Source organism: Corvus brachyrhynchos, unplaced genomic scaffold (genome assembly GCF_000691975.1).
Source record: "Corvus brachyrhynchos isolate BGI_N302 unplaced genomic scaffold, ASM69197v1 scaffold147, whole genome shotgun sequence".
NCBI lineage: Eukaryota > Metazoa > Chordata > Aves > Passeriformes > Corvidae > Corvus > Corvus brachyrhynchos.
In genome coordinates, this window is record NW_008239105.1 from 99927 (window position 1) to 117497 (window position 17571).

Genomic DNA, 17571 nt, shown 5'->3' on the forward strand with positions numbered 1-17571 from the left:
GGCTTCTCCAATCTGGTGGCGAAAGGTCTCCACCAGTGGACGGCAGAGAAAGGTTGAACTGGACCAATGGTCTCATGTCAGCAGGCGGACTTTGGGAAAGGCTAGGGGGTATAAAAACTAACTGCTGCTCACTGGCTCCCTCGCTGCTGCTCGCTCGCTGGCTCGCTTGTTCCTTTGCCCTGGCCCCAGCCTGTCTTTTGGCTTTCTTGCTTCACTAGCTTCTGCTCACCCTCGCGCCTGTCCTGCCTGTCTGTGTCCCTGTGTCCAACCCTGCCGGCCTCTGAGCCAGCCCGCCACCGGGATCCTCATCGCAACCCTGTCCAAGGTTCTGGACCTCCTGCTTGAGTGCCCACTCACTGCGTGTCCGGTCGCCCGTCGCCGTGGGAGCCGTGCCTGTGGAGCCCTGCTTCTCTGAGAGCTGTGCAGGCTCATTAGCGGGCGGCGTGCACACCCCCTGTTGTGTGGACGTCGATGGCACTCTGTGATCTGCCGGTGGTAATGCCCGCTTTTTCTCTCTCCCCTCTCTCTCTCCTCCCCTCCCCCCATTCCTTTTCCATTTTCCTTCCTTCTTTTCTGTCTTTTCCGTCTTTTCCAGCCCTCTTTCGTTTGGGCAACTCCTTTTTATTTTTGTTTTTTGTTACAAATAAACTGTTCTCTGATACAAGGCTTGCCTTTTTTGGCTTAATTTCATTCCCACCACCTAATTTTAAAAGAACTCCTCTCGGTTTCCCTCAGTGGAATGAGACAACACTACAGATTCGTATTTCTCCAAGAAAGTGTATTTGCAGATTGTAAAATGCTGAAGATTTCTATTACTAAATGTTTGTTATGAAATTGATCTCTTTATCGTTTTCATTGGGAAAATATTAAAATAAATGTACATCCAAAAATCATAATTCTTACCCTGTAATTAATGACTTATATACCATAAATTAAAAAGGAATATGTATTCCATAATAAGACAGGAAGTGCCTTAAGAAAAATCTGAAATGTGTCACATGCACGTACTGTAAAGTAGCATAGATTAAATTTGCATGCATGCAATAGAATGCATGAAGTAATGTAGTGTCGCTGGATAAAATTAAGGTAAAGATTTATTTTAGGCATCTTCACTTACAATGCTTTCAGTGAGCTGATTTTTCATTAAGGTAAGACTGTTTTTTGTCTAGGTCATCTGAATTTGAGGAATACAATAAATTATTTCTTGTAATCCGTATAAACCACTGAACTGACCTTGAAATGGCTGTTTTCTGACTGCAATAAAGACACATTCATTTATTTCCCACAAGATCTATGGATATGAGCTGCATTTGTGGACAAAAAATTTCAACAGACAATATGACAAGAAAAATAAGAGATTTTCTCTGTTATCTAAAGATGTGGTATCAAAGAACTATTTCTCTGTGAAGTTAATACCCTGGCGAAAGGTCAGGGGTGTCTTCACTAGGTGCTGTATATTGTGAGAATTAACTGAACAGTTAATTTTCAGATGCAAATCCTTATTTATTAGTGTCACCCACGATAGGAAACTGTACATGGTTAGGGTTCCTAGCAGTTCTCTTTTTTTATCCTTTTCTCTTTCTGGCAGTGCCCTCTTTTTCTGGAGCTCTTTTCAAGCAGGTTTATGGGAGATTTGGTGCAATTGGGTTCCTGGAAGTTGTAATTCTGACCAATGTTCCCAGTCCATGCCAGGTACCCTTCCATGGCCTGGTAAGAGTGGGAAGGTGAGGTGTGAGGTGATCAGTCATGATGGCATGTGGTTACACCTGGTCGCAGATGGCAGTGGGACACTAGGGGATAAATAGGGACTAGACTCTCTACCAAACTTCCAAAATCCTACTTTTTGTAGAAGGAGAAAAAGTTACAGCAAGAAAGTAATGGATAATGTGAGCATAGAAGAGAGAAGCAGACGGTGAAGGGTCACCATTGTGCTCAGAAGAGCAGAAACAGAGGAATCCCAGGGACAGTACAGGAAGGACTGATTTATGTGGATCCCAAGTAAGGTGTTGAATTGTCTTGATAATCTAAAACTTGGTTGTATTATGTCTAATTGAATTACATCCATATTTTCAGATACAAACAAGAGGTCTTTCATCCTACTTGGATTCAGTTAGCTGTAAGGATGTCTCTTGAAAGGTATCCCAAAAAGTGAGTCACTTTTTTTCCTACTGATACTTTCCATCTTCTCTTTCATGAAGGCCCACCTGAGCTGGCTTGAATTTGTGTGTACAGTTTCCTCAGCCAAAGCTGGATCCCTGGTAGCCTTCAAATCCTTTATTTCCTGAGCTGTCTCTGGTGAAGTTACTGAAATACTGACAGCTGTAAGCCTGACCTGAAGCCTCTTGAAAATGAGGTGGGTCAATAGTCTTAGGATCAGTATCCTAGAAATATCAGTTCAAAACCTCTTAGGCTGGCTTATGTCCTAAATCTAAGATTTAAAACACAGTTGTATGTCTAGGTTTAAGTAACCTAAACAAAATCCATTATAAATTATATAGATGTGAGTTTAAATGATGCAACTTCAGGTATGACTGAAATGAAATCTGAGGTTAAAACATACTATAAATGCACCCCCACAACCTTAATTCTGCTCTTTGGTGGCAAATGAAGTAGCCACAACGTTCTTGTCGTACAAGTGCTGTGATCCTTTAAAGACTTTGCAATCAAAGGAGCACAGTAAAACAATCTCCCAGTAACACCTATGCCTGGGTCTCTGTGGAAAGGGAGGCTTCCGGATCAGTTCACTCACCCAACAGCATCACCTGACAGCACTCAGGACGATAAGCATGAACTGATATATAGAGCAATGACCATGTTTGAAATTCCCCACTCTGAATAGTAAGTAGTTTTGTATACCATATTACCTATGTCCATCTCTTCATCCATCCCTGGAAGTGTTCAAGGCCAGGTTGGATGGGGCTCTGAGCAACCTGATCTAGAGGAAGGTGTCCTGGCCTATGGCAGGGGGATTGGAACTAGATCATCTTTAAGGTTCTTTCCAACCCAAACCATTCTATCTCCAGCCTGCATTTAATTTTCTTTTCATCATCATCATCACAAGATATATTTTGCAGGTATATGTTTGTGGGTATATAGTTTAGGAAAACATTTCCCCCACTGGAAATTAATTTATTGAATACTCTCAAAATGTATAGTCAAGTGTCTGAAAAGCAGAGTGATTTGTTCTGAGTTATTTATTAGAGAAACTGATAGAGTACAAGTGAAGCATTTTAGATTAAGTGGTTTCTTCATTCACTAAAATGTGAATGAAGTACAACTTGTTGCACTTGAATTCTGTATCCAGATGTTAGCTAGAATTAGAATTAGTTTTTATTGTGCTTTTTGGATATTACTGGAGAGCAGAGGGAATGGATTTTTTTTTAATCTGTTTTTCCTGCAGAGATCCACACCAAGCTTCACTACTGCAACAATATTCTCAGACATGGGCATGGTATCTGAAAAATATGCCTTAGTCTAGGGAACAAGTGAAGATTAACTCATTGACATTGAGTTGGTTGGGAACTAAGCTATAAGGTCCATGAACGGTTTAGTTAGCGTCCTTGGCATTTGCATTTCTAATAGCTAAAGTGACATAGATCAAGGAGCAGAGGAAACAGCAAGATAAATCAGAGGAAGGAATGGAATGGTGAACAAGGTGTAATTCTTGTACTTTCTTTTGAAAATTATTTGCATCAGCTGTAAACTGGTTTGGTTAGATGAGAAACTAAACAGACCACTGAGAGATTTATGCAGCAGTGAAATTTGCTTTCCTAGAAAGATTAGAAATACAGGACATAAGGGGATTTCAAGGACTATGAAGTAAAGTTCCCTGTCACCATAGGATCTGTCACTTAGTTCTTTCTAAGACTGTAATTAGCATTCTTTTGTATTTAGAAATTTCATTTTCCCACTAATTTGCTTAATTTATTGTTTGTATCCCTGTCCCTAACACATTTATTAATGTCTTTTTAATATCATAGATATATTTTTTTTGTAACTGGCATCAGGCTGATGGGGTTTATCCTCAAAGATCTACCGTTAATTTTTATTAATCATTTTTATTTCTGTAGCATAGCAGTTATTGCTAGGAGATATATAGAGAAGAATTCTGATGTCAAATGGAAAAAATTACTCATATATGAGTTCTTTGGGCTCTATAAGTTCTACATATTATGAAGCAATTCTGTTTGATTTGCTGAATTGCTTTGGAAAAAATTTAAATTTATAATATTTTCTCTTTATACTTAGAACTCCTATATAATGCTTATCAGTTGCTGCTTCATCGCCATCACAAAGTCGTTTGTACTTGCCAAACTCTTTTATTCTGTTAGTTGTCATTTTAAGGGCACTTAACCACAGACCTATCATGGACAAGACAGTATCTAAAAAATCTTCTGGCTTTTGAGCAACATTTGTGACACTGTTTCCCCTTGTTAGTATTTGGTGACAAATTTCCATTTTTTGCTACTTGAAACTTATAATTGCTTCCTGGCTGCTTTTCTATGCATCCTGCACTGATTTTGATATTGTAGAGAATTTAAAGTATGAGCAGAAAAATGTGCCTGTTGAAAGCTCTTTCACCTTCTTTTTCTTTTGTGTTTATCAGTAAGTGAGCAGAGAGGTGCTAATAATTTGATGTTGATGATTACTGGAAATAATTTCAAATGGAGCAGAATATCACAGGAAAGAGTCCACCAGTAAGGAAAGGAAGGAAAGAAGCAAGCAGTGAGAGTTCAGAAGGGTAAACAATAATCTGAACTGGCTGAGGCAAGGACAGATGTCTCTGCTTAGTGAAGTCCTAATTAGTAAAGCTGCTGCTGAACTATGAGAACAATACTGCCGGACTGATGTTAATCACATGAACCTAACTCCCTTAATTGGATTGCATTTTGCCACTTTGCAAGTCCTAATTATACAAAGAGGTTATTTAGCAGCAAGCGTGCTTTAACTCTACAAAATATTTTTTCCCCGTCATACCCTTCTTCATTAAAATAACTCTTTCTCAAGAAGTCTGTTTCTCCCCAGGTTGGATGGCTTTAATGACCATGGTTATTGGGATTTTGTTGTTTTGTTATTTTTCTTTCTTTCATCTTAAATCAATATTAACAGGTAAAATCTGGTCAATGGAGTGTTTCTAAAGAGGTGAGATGTAAATGAAAGAATGCTGCCACAAAGTAATTTTCCAGCCTATTCAGAAAAAATAAAGCAAAACACAGTTATTTGTTGCAAAGCAGGAAGAGATGTTAAGATATTCTTCATTTTCAGCAGTCCAAACAAATAATATAGGTTTATCCATTTTGTTACGGGGGTGTTTCTGCACGTGATTACTAGATCATTAGCGTTTGTGTTCTCTTTGGGTTTTGTATGTTTAGTGGATGTGTTTGTAGGTTGTGTTGATTAGAAGTTTCAAGTATTGGAATAAACTGGCTCCCACCAAAACCAGTTATGAAGCTTCCGTAGTGGCACGGGTAGAAACAGATAAGCTGCCTGGTAAATCATCCTAGTGCAGCTTCTCCCCTGAACATTTTTCTAGGAGGTGACTGCCTCATGCAATGCACCATGTATATAGATGCCTATTGCTGAACCAGAGCTAATTAGTTCAACTCTTCAACACCATTTCACTGTGCTTATATGATTTAAAGGAAACCTCTATACACACCTTGCTGTGTCAGTGTGAACTTGCCCCAGAAAGCCAAGTTTCATTACTTTGATACCTCTTTGTTTCTGAATGGCAATTTTATTTCCACAAAAGGCAGATGTCTTTTTTTTCTTTTCCAGAAACAAAAATGAAGATGACAGCTGCCATAGACAGCACTCTGATAGGTCTCTTCTGTTTTCTGTAGAGACCAAATCTGTGTTTTTCATACACGAATCCCAGGATTCCTCTCTTAGATCTACAAAGAGATCTTTAATGGTTTATGAATATTTATGAAATAGCCGTTAGCAGGTAGGAAACTACAAAACAACTTCTGTTTCATTCCTAGCTGCCCAACACACTTTTTTTTTCCTCCCAAAGGAAAAAAATATTCAGTGAGTTCAAAAAGTATATCCAAAAATATTTTAAAATATCCCTGGTGCACTCTGCAATCTCTTTCCTCATGATGTGCACTGTCAAACTGGCCAGGGAGTGCCACTGCTTATTTCTAATCCAAGTGTTTTGATTTTCTGCCCCTGAAACCTGAACAAAGTGAGGATGTAGGAGAGAAGAAAAGTGGTTTTGGTACAGTAAGTCATTCACATCTCATCCTGTTGGAGGGGTTTGGATGTTGCCTTGCTGTCTACTGCCCAAATAATATATGCCCTCAGTCCTCAGGCAGATGCTGGGCACCTGTGTCTAATTTCATTTTGTTTCTCTTTAGGCGTCTTTCATCTTTAATCACATATTGCAAATCTAATCCAGTCCATGATATTTCAAAAGAATTTCTCACTGAGGTATTTGAAATACATTACAGAACTAGATGTGAGGAAGGGCCATGGGAACTACCAGTGTAATGAGGTCAACAACTTGCACTTCCTTTGTATAAAATATTACATTTTGCTTGTTATGTGGAGTTTGGTCTCTGAGAATGAAGTGCCATAGAGCCCAGTGAGATCTTGGCAGATTGTTCCATATCTAAAGGTTCTGCTTTTACAAATGACCTGTCATCAGATGATGAACATCTGATCTTCTCCAGCTGTGGGATCTCTAAGAAGTGTGATTGTGTGTCTGGATTGGCTGATTAAAAAATACCAGAGTAACCTCCCCATCCAAATCCTCTCCTGAGGAGAGGAATTTAAAAAAAGGTTTTAAAATAAAATAAAAATTTTTTTTGCATGCAACAGTTTTATTGTAATATTGCTTAGAAAGTCTTCTGGCATTTTGAAAATCGGCCAGTGTCAAGGAACTTCAGATCCACATGGACCAGCTGTGACCAGCTGTGAATCCAGTGGTCAGGCCAAGGAGCAGCTGCTACTGCTGACACCATTTCCACCCTGAAGTTTAGTGCTGGGCTCACCGCTGGACCCACCTTACTGATCTTTTAGGCTATGCCCTAAACTCTGGAGCAGGTTTAAGGGCAGTGGTGTGCTGAATGTAAATATGACATCATATGTCTTTAACAGAGAACAGCAAATGCTGTGAAAGTATTGGATTTTTTAAAATTAAATCTGTGTGGAAAATGACTGACATGACATAAACTGCTCCTTCATTAGGTAAACAACATTTTTTTCATAACCCTAAAGCCAACAGGCTCTTGAGAGTGATAAATAACTTTGGGCAGACAAGCTGTAATCATTGGCAACATTTTTGCCTTTTTAGTGTAAAAAAGATAACCTATGTATAAGAGATATGGGCACCCTTATAAGAGACATGACCAATACCTTAGGAAGTGATTCAAAAAGACCAGACCATAGGAACAGGTAGTTCAAAATTGTGGAAAAGAAGTAAATATGACCCTCACTGATGGAAATTATTAGAGACTGAGGGACTACCAAACAGAGAGATATTTCTAAGGCTTTCCTGACCTACTTAAGGAAAGTGGATGCAGTAAAAGATGTTAGTGCTGTATGAAAGATGAACTGCTGTGGAGAAGCTAAGTCAAATGCTTAGCTTTTCGCTCTTTCTCATTACAAAAGTATGAACGGATATTGAAATTAAAGGCAAAAAATTTAAAACAGATAAAGAGAAACACATTTTCACGCAACATTTATTTAATCTATAGATGTTGCCAAGGCAGGACGACGCTGTTGCCAATAGCTTGATTTAGGTAATTAAAAAGATGAGACACACGTGAAAAGGAGTTCAGTTACACAAGCCAGGAAAGAAGTTACATAATATGAGCAATTAATTAGGCTTCAAGGGAAAAACAACGATCAACTGCTGGGTGTTGAAAGAAATATCTGAGCCTTGAGTTTTAAAGAGGCAAACCTTCTCTTAAGTTCAGTAGAATTTGGTCTAATTAAGGCCTGTGTGATTGGCTTAATTGTCCCACCCTCTCCACAGGATTTTGCATAATTGCAAAAAAAGTATATTTAAATAAATACTGCTTGGTGCCTAAACACAGGATTTGGCGCTAATCTGTCTCTTCTGTCTCCTTTCCTTAGGAAAATATTCTTGTGAAAAAGTCAGCTTATGTTTGGCTTGACATGCTGGAGTTATCCTGCCCTGTGATGTTAAAGCCAATTTACACTAATAGTACACTAATAGCTTCAGAGCAGTTTTGGGCAAGGATCTGGTTATAAAGTCCAGGGTTGATTCCTGCTACTAGATCAGGTTTCCTGCAGGAATGCAAAGCCAGAGGGGAGAGTATTTATTAGCATATTTTTGCTCCTGGGCTGCACAAGCTCTGTCATGTTGATATGATACCAGCATTTTAATTACAAAATTCTGGAATGGAGACTTTTAGTAGTGCTCTGGTATTATCCTTTTATTAATATAAAAAAATGCATTTACAATTATCTGATGCAAAATACAGTGGAATTACATTGGATGAATATAGACCTGCCTGCCTTCAGTGTGTTATTAATAGCTGGTGTTAAAAATTATTTTGAAAGGAAAGCTGCAATATTCCAGTTTTTCTCAATAAAATTGGAACAAACCATTAAGTCAAAAAGACTGTCTCTTATTATGTCAGATCTCCTTTATAATACCCTGCCTAATGTTTAAAACATAATTCCTTCATATGGTAGAGTGTTTTTGAAGTTAAATTTAGATCTGTAAATCATCTTGAAAGTTTTTAAGCCTTTTTTTGATAAGGATCATTCTGGCTGTTTTGTATGCTGTGATGGTCAGTAGCAATTTAGCTTTCTTCCTTTAAAAAGACTTTTCAGGATCTCATTTTGCATATACTCATGAAATGAACAGGTATGAATGTTGTTTAGATTGCTTGTGTGTGAATATATCTCAAAGATAAAATAGTAACCACTGGATTTTCTGTGTCTGTAAAACAAGAAGTCTCACATTTGACAGGCTGCTTACCTGGATTTTTCTCCCAGCTCAGTCGTGTTCTGAAGTCTTTATTATCCTGCTATTGTCTTTCGGGTTATGGAATAGGCTATGGAACAAATTATTGTGATAAATGTCAATAGTTAATTTAACTTCCATTAAAATTTTCTCTGTCATAAACTTTAAATTAAAGACTAATGGCCTCTCTTTTATTATTTGCCATGGCAGTAAAAACAGGATTACATCTGGCTTTGGCTCACAGGGAAAGGGTGTTGTGACTTGAAAAACTGTTTCAGAAATACAAGGGCAGAGCATGGTGACCTCCTGCTTTTGGTGATTATCTGATGCTCTGCCCAAACTTGAATTCATATTGGAATCACTTAATTCTTAGTGAAATTTTAAGTCATTCACTGAGGCTGGAGTGGAATAAATTTTTAAAATAATTATTATCAATTGCCTTTGTGCAGTACCTGCCTCTGCTTGGAAGAGCTATACTTCAAGCTCTTTCCTTCTTTAAAGGAAATGTGCTCTAAAGGGGCGATCCACAAAAACCGCAGAACATAGACTGGAATGCTTGTGTGGAGGGAAGGAATCCATTAAAACCCCCTCAAAACCCTAAATTAAGGGAGCTTGAGGAGATGGACAAGGAACATGTTTTTCCATTGGCACCTCTGATTTTGTGACTCCCCAGTAACTGTAGCAAATTTGGAGTTTCCAAGGGAATGGGATGTGCTTTTCTGAGTTTAATAGGTAATGTATGAAATACTAATGTTATCTGGTTTTATTGTTAGCCACTTGGAAAATGTAAGTCTAAGTGTGTGAGCAATGCATTGCCTAAAAAAGTGCTTATTTTTCACTAAGAGTTTCCTTCACAGTAGGTACTGTGGAAGAGTCGTAAGTCCATGATCACACTGATTATGAAGTATGATTACCGGGCACTTCCCTTGATTAGGAAAGTGTTATATGCTACTGGGAATGCAGGCATATAAAGATGGTTAATCACTGATCATTTGTCACGCTGACAGATTAAAGGACAAAGTAGCTGGTGCAAGTAATGCAAGTGTTTCTCTGTCATCTTTTGATTAGGTCATTAGGTTAGAGATGAAGCATCTTGTAATTAAGTTTGTAGGAAGTTACATTCACTTACTGTTAATTGCTGAGAGATATTTTTGTAAGCAATTAAATATCATACAAAAGGAAATTTAAAGTTATCTATTTGAAGTTCTCCATTTTTCTAACATGAAAGTTATTTTAGGACTTTTAAAATTTGTATTAAAGGTTTCAGGTTGTCTTAAGGTCTTACCAGTTATTTTGTGCTTTATTTTTCTGCCTATCTTGACAAATAAATATTGGGCATAAATGAATATGCCATGCATAATACGTTTACATGTTTAATGTCTAACATCACTAAAAACTCCCCAGGGAGAGCCTCATCAGTTGAGTCACTTTAACTTTTGGAAAGTTTGTGTTCTGAAGTTTATAATCTGTGTAGCTCCTGTGTCACACAGCTGAACTCATCTCAAACCGGTAACCTGGTCAGCCATCTGAGGTTTGGATTTCCTTTTTTGTATTGGCATACAGGAAGAATTCTTACAAGGTGGAAAAAATATCAGTGGATTCAACCATATTTTTTTCTCTCTTTTTTTTAAATGCAGCATTATGGCAGTATTAAATTTTCAGGATGCTTTGAATGTTTGATCTGAAAATGAGAAAAACTCATAGGCTTTGGAATGAAAGTAACTGATACTGGAAGGGAAAGGAAAAATAAGTACTGCAGAAATTTTGTTAAATATTTTAATATTGTGGATGCAATACATATTGAGTTGTAAATAGGACTAGAGTTATCTTGGGACTTGATGATTTCAATTTCAATTTGATGATTGATTTCTTTTCTAATGTATCATGTCTTTCTTATTTTGAAATGTACAGAGAAAGCGCTAAGGTAGCCACCTTTCTCCGCAATCTATTATTTGAAAATGGGCAATTAGGAGAGCAAATAATGTCATATTAGTTGACAGATGATTAGCCTGTAAGACAAAAGGTAAGAAAAGGCAGGAGCCTAAGGAAGCAGTAATTATTTTTGGAGTTAAGGAAAAAAACCCACTGGTCTTAATTGTGAAGCATGGTAATAGCTACAGGTTAGGCACAAGAAAGCAGAAAATTGCTAGTACACAAAATATTTGGCTTATGCCTCATTACTGGCACTGAGTCAGCTTGAATCTGAGCACTAATTGGCACTTGTAGCCTGCTCTCTGTACTATTCCTTCATGGCCTGGACTTGTCATGGGGGATGGTATGTGCTGAGTACCTGGGTGAATGACAGCTGTGATGGGCATATTTGGGCCTCATTTCCCAGAGGGCTGGGTCTTCATTAGGATGTGCTTTGAATGGTGGAAAATAGACTCAAGTCCTGGTAAAGATAAAATAGCCAGAAGATTTCATATGCTAAAATTGGGTTTATATGTCCTTCCATTTCAGGAGGGAGGGACTGGGGGGATGTGTTGCAGTGAGCAGCTACAGACTGGAGCATGAGATTGAAATGGTAATTTCATGAGACTGAAACAGTAAGCTGGACAGCCCCATGAGTAGCCTTTTAAAACAGAGATTTTCTTTTAAAGAGTTATTTAGGGTGGTTTGTTACTCTATCCCAAACCTACATTCAAACTTCTTGGCTTTCTAGATCACATAATTTAGATCATATATTACAGATCTTTCATAATGAAGGAGAGGTATAAGAAACACCTACCCTACATTGAAAAGTGCTGCCAGACCTGTGCAGGGTGATACACCCACCACCTGTGTGCAAAACATTCCAGTAGGGAACAGCAGTACCAGCAATGGGAAATGAATGTCCTAGGACAGGGAAGAACACCTTTAGCAAAGAGAAAGGGGTTATATAGTCTTTTTTCAGGAATTATAATGAGATCACAGCAAAGACTGGTCTAGAACTAACCTTTCACTCTCAGGAAATCTGTAAAATGTGTTCTACTGTTAATTTTAGGTGGGTTAATGGAGGGTATGATAAATCCCGAGCTAAACCGTCACTACCTGAAATGCAGTTCACTAAATAATATGTTGTGGTTTTGGATGGCTGTTTAATTATAATTATCTATATTACAATTTTTCAAAGTTCTTGTTTTCACTTTTTTTTTTTTAAAGGGAAAAAGCAAAGAACTTTTAAATTAAATTAAAATAGAAGAAAAGTTAGTTCTTTCCTTTTCAGTGTTCCTTCAGAATGCTTACCTTTTGTTAAATTTTCTTCTCTTCTCTCCCAGCACTAAAGGTTTTCTTTTTACTTAATTTCCATTTTTTCATGGCAAATTATTAGGAAGTAGAATCTGTAGTGGAGATTAAAATAAATCTGAAGTTTTCTGTATTCCCTGAGAAACCTGGGTTCTGAATAGCTAAGAGTAACATGCAGTTCTTGAATTTTATCTAATTATGTGTTGGGTTTTTTTTTAAACAAATCCCTAGGAGAATAAAATCAATGCTCTCTTTCTCTATAATTTAAAGTCCCCGTTCTGCAAAGACATTTACGTAACAGTTTAGTGGCTGATCAAAATTTGTGAACTATATACCCTTCTGAGTTTGAAGTGCATTTTTAGAGAGGCAATTTAAGATATCTTTCAGATTGCTGGTGAGATACCTAGTCATATAAAATTATTTTATAGGACACAGTTTAGTATAGACCTTCTTAAATATTATAGCACACATCCTTCATTCAAAAATAAGGGTATGGAATTTCAGTGATGTGCTTAGATTACTTTGAATTGAAAAATGGAGGAAAATAATAAACAGCGTTATGGAGGAAAGACATCTTTCCTGCAGGAGAACAGGTGAAACAAACTTGATTAAGTTTTGTAGGGAGCCTGTCCCTCTAAAATCTGAATATATTGTAAGTATAATACAGCACTTGTTAAAAAAAAAAGATTTATCTTTTAAGTCAAATGACAGCTGACAAAGCTAGGAGCTCTCAGAAACAGTATTCCATCTGGTTATTCTAATTTTTTTCCTTTGTTTTATCTTCTCTGTGTATACCTTTATGATTGCTGGAATCTGGGACTTCTCTGATACAAATATGTGATTCTCCTGATCTGTTTAACAGCCCCTTCAGTCCTGTGTTCTGTTTCTATCCATTGATTCTAACTTCAAAGTCCAGGAGCATACAGGATACCAGATATAGGTATATCCTTCTTGTCAGAATCAGAGAAATGCATCAGAGGACTGTTGTCCATGCATATTTCACGAACTGCTTTCTTTCATTTAATACAGGAGAGTGGAGTAGAGGAGTGAACTTATAACACTGGTTTTGGAGGAGATGAGATCATCTAAATACATAGGTAAAGCAAAAGTTTCCCCTAGAATTTAATTTGAAATTGAAGTTTTCAAACACAACTACCTTGGCTTGTGCTGTTTCTCAATGAAGTGCTGCTTCTGGGCACATGTACAAACACATTAATGCATACAAATGCATAAAAAAATAATTAAAATTAAATTTTATGCATTAAAAATGGTATAAAAAGTAAAATCCCACAAGTTCAATTTTTATGTGTTTGTGTTGGCCAGATTTTCTTCATTATTTTGAGTTTTCTCAGCTACAAAGTACAGGTTCTGAGAAGTTCAGAAGTTCAGGGTACCCTACAGATAGGAATTATAGCCACAAAATGGAACTGGGTTGGGATGGCTGAAATTTTCTAGTGAGTGAAGATGAACAGGATTGCTCTGTACTTTTTAGCTTCAATTAAGGATAATCAAAGCTTCCTTGCCTGTTAATTTGTGAACTATAGAATTACCTTTTTTTTTTAAAGAAAGGGTAAATCAGACAATGCTGAAGAAATACTGTCTCAGGACTGAAACTTCCTGAGCTAATATAAATGGTGAATATTAATCAGTATTTTTATATTTATAAACCCAGTATTTCAGGCCATGGAGATTTACTCTTTGGTATTAGCAAATCAGATCCAGCCACAACAAATTTTAGTACCATTCAAAACCTCTAAATACCTCTAAATTCAAGCACGGACTATTGGACTCATTGCAGGCACAAACTCCCTTGAGGATGCAATTCTCTTCAGTTCTCCACTTTTTTCTCTGTCATACAGAATAACCAGTTTCTTGTGTTTTAAACATCATTCATATAAGAACTTAAAAAAGCTATAAGCTAATGAATGCTTATTGTAAATGTCATTCATAATAACATCTTGTGTCAAAAGTAGCTTCACCACTGGTTTCTCTCCACCACATCAGAGCATTTTATAAGCAGTTAACTAGTGCCAACATTTCATCAGCAACTTTTGCAGTTTTCTGGAAGCCCTGACTTCTGGAGGGAAGACCCTAATGTTTTATTAGAAAAAGAGAAGAATGTGTTTTAGATCTCTTGGCTCATCTCTTTTGCATGGGGAAGACTGAAAATATGAGCTTAATTCCTCCCTCATGCCTAGAAAACCCAATAAAAAGGGATCTATCAGAAGAAAAATTTGTTTTTAAAAGTCATTTGAGGAAAGGGGTTGTTCAGGAGGGGTAAAGGCTGATTGATGAATTAAAAAGCCACAAATTGACAAGACTGTTTGTGTTTCTGGAGCTGAACTTAACCAGTGCAAGTGGAGGCACAGAAATGACTTCTTCCTTTTATCTTGCCTGTGACAGCTAACAATTTAATCTTCAGTGTTTGCTGTGTAGGTCAGATGCTTTTCCTGGTTAGTGGATTACAGGAACAGAAAGCTCCTGTGCTTGTGAGACAATTACTCTGATCCTCCCACTGTTTGTGTGTTGTGAATTGAGATAATTTTTCAGATATTAAATAGATGCATTTAGATTCTGAATAATTTGGTCCTCAGCAGTGTGCTCTTCTGATCACCCAGTTATGAGTCCACCTCCACCTTCCACCTGGAGGTCACCTTAACAAAAGAAGGTGTCATACAAACAATAATCTGGTGTTCCTCTTTAATCATTCACTTATGCAAAGTTTCTTTATTTCCTTTTCAAAGAAAATTCAAGATGTGAAGTTTGCAGGAGTCCTGGCTGATTCAGGGTGGCTGTTGTGTAAAACAGTCTTGAGCACAACCATGGCCTCTTCTGATTCTTTTATCTTCTATACCAGTGTGTAAATCTTGGGCAGGTGTGCATGAGAGGGGAAAAGTGGACCGGGAGAGATGGGATCTGGATGTTTAAGGCCAGGTTGGAGGGGCTCTGAGCAACGTGGTCTCGTTGAAGGTGTCCCTGTCCACGGCACGGGGGTTGGAAAAAGATAGTCTTCAAGGTCCTCTTCCAACTTGAACCATTCTAGGATTCTATGGTGTGTTTCACTGTAGTCCAGATGTAGTCTTAATACTCACAAATATATGGTGTGGTGGTAGATGAGGCTGTTCTTGGCCTCCATCTCCTTTGCAAAGAGCCCTCAGAGCTGCTGTCATACGCTTCTCCATCTACCCTCACTAGTCCCTGGTCCCCAGTATTACCGCAGGCCTGGTTCCTATGGTATATCACCGTGTCCTGCAGCCATAGGGAGGAGGAGGAGGAGAAGATCCAGCAGGCAGGAATTGTGCAGCAAGATTGACTTATTTAATTATTTTACAAACTCTTTATAGACTTTTCTCTTCATAGTCTAATTGGACAAAGGACCAGCCACCCCTTGGGGGTGATTGGCCAAAATCCTAAAACATCCATTATCAAAATATTTTCTACTATACCATAAACAAGACTTTTCAAGGTTGCAGGTGGCTTGGTTGTTTACATTCCCTGCTACCTCTTCTGTGAGAGAGAAAAGTCTCTCACGGACTTAGAAAATAACAAGAAAATCCTCGCTAACAGCATTTTTGTACCTACACCCAGCACAGAACAGCTGCTCACACTGACATGCGCAGATACGGGCTTGTGAAGGAGTGCAGGCCTCCTTTGTACCCTGTCACCCTCTTTGTCTGGGTTAGGTGCTTTAAAGGTAGGTACATCAATATTCATTCACTAGCCTGTCCTCTCTGCATCTCTTTATTTTGCTTTTTTTAAGGGTATCAGCTTATGTGAGAAGAGAAAATGGACAACTGGCCCCATTAGAATCATTGCACAAATTGGCACTGTATCATTTCCTTGTTTGTGCTCAGATAAACTTTGATTTCTGTCAGTTTTATTACTCAAATGGTGTGAATAAAATCTGACAGTGCAACAGAGCATTCAAGACAGAAATAGTGTGCTTTAACACCAGCCTGAATTCACTCGTTCATTAAATAAGTGATCAAAAATGCATGCCATTCCAAAATTAAATTGCCATGTTTGTAGAGCCTTGGGTTCTCTATTGCCTATTTCTTTGTGTGCTTTTCAGGGAATCTTTAGGTCACAGGAAAACCACTTGCCCACAGCTTGGCTTCCTCATTGCTTTGGATTTGTAACTCCAAGGTAGTTGGAGCTTATACACACCAAGCCTAGCAAAACTCATTGCCTTTGTACCCTGGTTTGTTCTCACTGGTATGGCTCTGATACAGAGATTAGATATCCAGATAGTTAGAAAGAAGCTCAGCTTTATGCAAAACTGTTTCTTGTTCTTGAAAGGTGACGGATTAATGTCCACTGGCTCCTTGGCTGGCACCATCTCATCCTTCATCTTTTCTCCTCAGATATTGCACTGGCAGAAGAGGGAGTAGAGTAGGAACATCCCTGGTTGAGAATCCTTAGTCCCGAAAATTTTGGGTTTGTACCTTAACATACAGTGGATTTAAGTCTATGTATAAAACCAATGCGGTTCCAAAGGTGTTGGGATATGGTTTAATATTGCTAGAAATGGATGAGTTTGAGTATGAGCATCTCATCTGTCTCTGTTCTATAGTCCTTGTGCTTTTGAGAAAAATGTTTGACATTTCAAAGAAAGAAGTAATACAAAATGCAGGAAAGCTTCTTCTGCATGTTGACTAGGGGATCTTGCAGACAAAGTAACACAATTGATTTGTGCATGTTGTCACATTTATATTAATTTTTTATCATTTTTGAAGTGGTTATATCCTTAAAGTAAGTATAGTTGTTTCTAATATGTTTACTTTTTTAAGAAACTGTTTTCTGTTTCTCTCTTCAGCTTTCATGCTTACACCTAAGACACACTTGCAAGGAAGAAACTTGCTTTGTTCTTCAATTATCAACAATTCATCATCAATTACAGCAGGATAGGCTTCTGACCTAACACATCTTTTATGATAGCTCTTGATGAAGTAGGTAATACTCAGCTATTTTTAGTAAGCCCCACTTAAAGTCCCATTAAGTCTTTATTTCAGAAGCCTGCAATGGAGATCAACTGAAATCACAAGACTGGGGTCAGAATTAGAAAGAATATTAGGAAATGGAAACTTTTGTTATCTCCCTCAGTACTACAGAGCTCACAGGGAAGGATACACTGCTGAGGCTGCTTTTCCTACCTACCTCACCAAAGGCAGTTCTGAAATAACTTTAATTGTTTTTGTACTTGAAGACAGTGATTGAAAGCCTCTTTGCAAGTATACTTTTGTTAAGCAGGCAAAAGACACTCTGAAACTGCTTTTTATTTTGTCAGGGTAGGAGATGGGGTTGTTTAGCAATAATGATTACCTTCACACTGTTTCTATCTTAGATGGCTGTAACTCATGGGAATTCACTGAAGTTATTCCTGATTTACAGTACTGTAAGAGAAG